The sequence below is a fragment of the Anomaloglossus baeobatrachus genome, chromosome 4, assembly GCF_048569485.1.
Source record: "Anomaloglossus baeobatrachus isolate aAnoBae1 chromosome 4, aAnoBae1.hap1, whole genome shotgun sequence".
Lineage (NCBI taxonomy): Eukaryota > Metazoa > Chordata > Amphibia > Anura > Aromobatidae > Anomaloglossus > Anomaloglossus baeobatrachus.
In genome coordinates, this window is record NC_134356.1 from 628,504,403 (window position 1) to 628,510,402 (window position 6,000).

The following is a 6,000-nucleotide window of genomic DNA, read 5'->3' on the forward strand; positions in this document are numbered from 1 at the left end:
TTCTAGCTCCTATTGGGAGACCCAGCACCCGCCCTGTTGTCCTTCGGGATTTTTGGTTGTTTTCGGGTACACATGTTGTTCATGTTGAATGGTTTTCAGTTCTCCGATGTTACTTCGGAGTGAATTTGTTTAAACCAGTTATTGGCTTTCCTCCTTCTTGCTTTTGCACTAAAACTGGTGAGCCAGTGATCCCACTGGGGGTGTATAGCCAGAAGGGGAGGGGCCTTACACTTTTTAGTGTAATGCTTTGTGTGGCCTCCGGAGGCAGTAGCTATACACCCAATCGTCTGGGTCTCCCAATAGGAGCTAGAAGAAAAGGAATTTACGGTAAGTAACAAAATTCCCTTCTTTTGCAACCTGTACCTCTTGTGGGGCTATGTTACCTGCGGGTTCCACCTACCCTCACTGTGAGCAATGCTCGACCCCTGTTTCGCTTGCTCAGCCGGAGCCTCGGTCACTAGTGGGCCCCTCGGCTCAGGTAGACCCCCCTGCTCCCCCTGTCCAGGCGGCAGGGACAGAGTTTGCTGCTTTTGCTGAGAAACTCAGTCACTTTCACAATCCATGGCTCAGTCTATGGACAAATGGTCTGCCAAGCTGCTAGAGGCTTTGCAGTCCAGACCGGTCATTACACAGGCCCCGGTCCCTGTTGGATCGTCGCCTCCAGGCCCCTCTCGGTCCGCGCCGCAGCGCGCTCCCAGCTTGGGCCCTAGGTCCCACGCGGAGGACTCCTGCCCGGACCACAGTCCCAGACCGGCTAAGCGGGCTTGCTGGGAATCTTCCCCGACTTCTTCACGCTGCTCGGGTTCCCAGCTTGAGGACTCTCTGGAGGACGAGGCGGACGTCGCAGCTCAGGGCTCTGAACCTGACGTTGCCCTCAATCTTGATACACCTGAAGGGGACGCCTTAGTACATGATCTTATCTCGTCCATCAACCAGGTGTTAGATCTGTCTCCCCCGCCTCCACCTGTAGAGGAGTCTGCTTCTCAGCAGGAGAAACACCAGTTTCGGTTCCCCAAACGTACACGGAGTGCGTTTTTCGATCACTCTAACTTCAGAGATGCTGTCCAGAAGCCCAGAGCGGTTCCGGACAAGCGCTTTACTAAGCGCCTTACTGACACACGTTACCCCTTCCCCTCTGACGTAGTTAAGGGTTGGGCTCAGTGTCCCAAGGTGGATCCTCCAGTCTCTAGATTGGCGGCTAGATCTGTGGTATCGGTTGCAGATGGTTCATCGCTAAAAGATGCCACTGACAGGCAGAGCTCCTGGTGAAATCCATCTATGAAGCCACGGGCGCGTCTTTTGCCCCGGCCTTTGCAGCCGTGTGGGCACTCCAAGCTATCTCAGCTTGTCTGGCTGAGATTAATGCAGTCACACGTAATTCTGCTCCGCAGGTTGCGTCTCTGACTTCTCAAGCGTCAGCTTTTTCTTCCTACGCCATGAACGCAGTCCTAGACTCTGCTAGCCGTACAGCGGTGGCATCCGCTAATTCTGTGGCAGTCTGCAGGGCCATGTGGCTGCGCGAATGGAAGGCAGACTCGGCCTCCAAGAGGTTCTTAACCGGTTTGCCGTTTTCTGGCGACCGATTGTTTGGCGAACGATTGGATGAGATTATTAAGGAACCCAAGGGAAAGGACTCCTCCTTACCCCAGTCCAAACCTAAGAGACCTCAGCAACGGAAAATTCTATCGAGGTTTCGGTCCTTTCGTCCCTCCGCCAAGTCCCAATCCTCTTCGTCCAGCAGGCCGGAGAAAGGCCAGAGGAACTCCTATGCGTGGCGGTGTAAGTCACGCCCCCAAAAGGCCGCCGGAGGCACTGCCTCCAAGGCGGCCTCCTCATGACTCTCGGCATCCCCGAACCGCATCCTCGGTCGGTGGCAGGCTCTCCCGCTTTTGCGACGCCTGGTGGCCACATGTTCAAGACCGATGGGTGAGAGACATTATGTCTCACGGTTACAGGATAGAGTTCAGCTCTCGTCCTCCGACTCGTTTCTTCAGAACCTCTCCGCCCCCCGCTCGGGCCGACGCACTTTTTCAGGCAGTGGACGCTCTGAAGACAGAAGGAGTTGTGATCCCTGTTCCCCCTCAGGAACATTGTTGCGGCTTTTACTCCAACTTGTTCGTGGTGCCAAAGAAGGACGGATCATTCCGTCCCGTTCTGGACCTCAAACTACTCAACAGACATGTGAGCACCAGACGGTTTCGGATGGAATCTCTCCGCTCGGTCATCGCCTCGATGTCACAAGGAGACTTCCTAGCATCGATTGACATCAAGGATGCTTATCTCCATGTGCCGATCGCACCCGAACATCAACGCTTCTTGCGTTTCGCCATCGGGGACGAACACCTTCAGTTCGTGGCATTGCTTTTCGGCCTGGCGACAGCCCCACGGGTGTTCACCAAAGTCATGGCATCCGTTGTGGCGGTCCTACACTCTCAGGGCCACTCGGTGATTCCCTACTTAGACGATCTCCTAGTCAGGGCACCTTCTCGGGTGGCGTGTCAACACAGCCTTACCGTCGCTCTGGCGACTCTCCAGCAGTTCGGGTGGATAATCAACTTCCCAAAATCCAAGTTGACACCGACCCAATCCCTGACTTACCTCGGGATGGAGTTTCATACACAGTCAGCGGTAGTCAAGCTACCGCGGGACAAACAGCTTTCTCTGCAGGCAGGGGTGCAATCTCTTCTTCGGGGTCAGTCACACCCCTTGAGGCGCCTCATGCACTTCCTGGGGAAGGTGGTGGCAGCGATGGAGGCAGTGCCGTTCGCGCAATTCCATCTGCGGCCACTCCAATGGGACATTCTCCGCAAATGGGACAGGAGGTCGACTTCCCTCGACAGGAACGTCTTTCTGTCCCTTGCAACCAAGACATCTCTTCAGTGGTGGCTCCTTCCCAATTCTCTATCGCAAGGAAAATCCTTCCTACCCCCAACCTGGGCTGTGGTCACCACGGACGCCAGCCTTTCAGGGTGGGGAGCGGTTTTCCTCCACCACAGGGCTCAGGGAACCTGGACTCCGATAGTCTTCCCTTCAGATCAATGTTCTGGAGATAAGGGCAGTGTATCTAGCCCTATTGGCTTTCCATCGGTGGCTGGAGGGCAGACAGATCTGTATACAGTCGGACAACGCCACTGCCGTCGCATACATCAACCACCAGGGCGGCACGCGCAGTCGTCAGGCCTTCCAGGAAGTCAGGCGGATTCTGCAGTGGGTGGAAGCCACAGCCTCCACGATCTCCGCAGTTTACATCCCGGGCGTAGAAAACTGGGAAGCAGATTTTCTCAGTCGTCAGGGCATGGACGCGGGGGAATGGTCTCTTCACCCAGACATGTTTCGAGAGATCTGTCACCGCTGGGGAACGCCGGACGTCGATCTCATGGCGTCACGACACAACAACAAAGTCCCGGCATTCATGGCCCGGTCCCAAGATCACAGAGCTCTGGCGGCGGACGCATTAGTTCAGGATTGGTCGCAGTTTCGACTGCCTTATGTATTTCCTCCTCTGGCGATGCTGCCCAGAGTGTTACGCAAGATCAGGTCCGACTGTCGTCGCGCCATTCTCGTCGCTCCAGATTGGCCGAGGCGATTGTGGTACCCGGATCTGTGGCATCTCACGGTGGGTCAACCGTGAGCGCTTCCAGACCGCCCAGACTTGCTGTCACAAGGGCCGTTTTTCCATCTGAATTCTGTGGCCCTCAACCTGACTGTGTGGCCATTGAGTCCTGGCTCCTAGCGTCTTCAGGATTATCTCAGGATGTCATTGCCACTATGAGACAGGCCAGGAAACCGACGTCCGCCAAGATCTATTACAGATCTTGGCGGATCTTCTTATCCTGGTGCTCTGATAATGGTTTTACTCCCTGGCCGTTTGCCTTACCCACTTTTCTTTCATTCCTTCAATCCGGAATGGACAAGGGTTTGTCACTCGGCTCTCTCAAGGGACAAGTATCGGCGCTCTCCGTATTTTTTCAAAAGCGCTTGGCCAGGCTTCCGCACGTTCCTGCAAGGAGTTTGCCACATAGTCCCACCTTACAAGCGTCCGCTGGAACCCTGGGACCTTAACAGGGTGCTAACGGCTCTTCAGAAACCACCTTTCGAGCCGCTGCGGGATGTCTCTTTATCATGTCTTTCGCAGAAGGTGGCATTTTTAGTGGCAGTTGCATCACTCCGAAGAGTGTCGGAGCTTGCAGCACTGTCATGCAAAGCCCCCTTCCTGGTTTTTCACCAGGATAAGGTGGTTCTGCGTCCTGTCCCGGAATTTCTCCCTAAGGTGGTATCTCCTTTTCATCTAAATCAGGATATCTCCTTACCTTCATTTTGCCCTAATCCAATTCACCAATGCGAAAAGGATTTGCACTCATTAGATCTAGTGAGGGCACTCCGGTTCTACGTGTCTCGCGCTCTTTGTCCTTGTCGCTGGCCAGCGTAAGGGTTCGCAGGCTTCCAAGTCAACCTTGGCCCGGTGGATCAAGGAACAGATTCTTGAAGCGTACCGTTCTTCTGGGCTTCCGCTCCCTTCAGGGCTGAAAGCCCATTCTACCAGAGCCGTGGGTGCGTCCTGGGCATTGCGGCACCGGGCTACGGCTCAGCAGGTGTGTCAGGCAGCTACCTGGTCTAGTCTGCACACTTTCACGAAACACTATCAGGTGCATACCTATGCTTCGGCAGACGCCAGTCTAGGTGGGCGAGTCCTTCAGGCGGCGGTTGCCCACCTGTAAGAGGGGGCCGTTTCGGCTCTTTTTATCGAGGTATTCTTTTACCCACCCAGGGACTGCTTTTGGACGTCCCAATTGTCTGGGTCTCCCAATGGAGCGACAAAGAAGGGAATTTTGTTTACTTACCGTAAATTCCTTTTCTTCTAGCTCCTATTGGGAGACCCAGCACCCGCCCCTGTTCCCTTCGGGCTGGTTGTTCTTTTGTGTACACATGTTGTTCATGTTGAATTGTTCTTTTGGTTCATGGTTTTCAGTTCTCCGAACATCCTTCGGATTGAATTTACCTTAGACCAATTTATAAGTTTTCCTCCTTCCTGCTTTTGCACCAAAACTGAGGAGCCAGTGATGCACGGGAGGGTGTATAGGCAGAGGGGAGGGGTTACACTTTTAAAGTGTAATACTTTGTGTGGCCTCCGGAGGCAGAAGCTATACACCCAATTGTCTGGGTCTCCCAATAGGAGCTAGAAGAAAAGGAATTTACGGTAAGTAAACAAAATTCCCTTCTTTCCTCAAAAAAGTTATTTCAGTAATTCAATACAAAAAGAGAAACCTATATAGAGTCCTTACACACAGTGATCTATTTCTATATATTATATAGTCATTACACACACACTGATCTATTTCTATACACTGTGCAGAATTATTAGGCAAGTTGTATTTTAGAGGATTTTTTTATTATTGATCAAAAACTATGTTCTCAATCAACCCAAAAGACTCAAATATCAAAGCTTAATATTTTGGAAATTGGAGGGTTTTTTTTTTTTTTTTTTAGATTTGGCTATCTTAGGAGGATTTCTGTTTGTGCAGGTAACTATTACTGTGCAGAATTATTAGGCAACTTAATAAAAACTAAATATATTCCCATTTCGCTTATTTTCACCAGGTAAACCAATATAACTGTACAAAATGTAGAAATGAACATTTCTGACATGCAAAAACAAAACCCCCAAAACATTAGTGACCGATATAGCCACCTTTCTTTATGATGACACTCAGCAGCCTACCATCCATAGATTGTTAGTTGCTTGATCTGTTTACCATCAACATTGCGTGCAGCAGCCGCCGCCACAGCCTCCAGACACTGCTCCGAGAGGTGTACTGTTTTCTCTCCCTGTAGATCTCACATTTTATGAGGGACCACAGGTTCTCTATGGGGTTCAGATCAGGTGAACAAGGGGGCCATGTCATTATTTTTTCATCTATTAGACCTTTACTGGCCAGACATGCTGTGGAGTAGTTGGATGCATTTGATGGAGCATTGTCCTGCATGAAAATCATGTTTTCT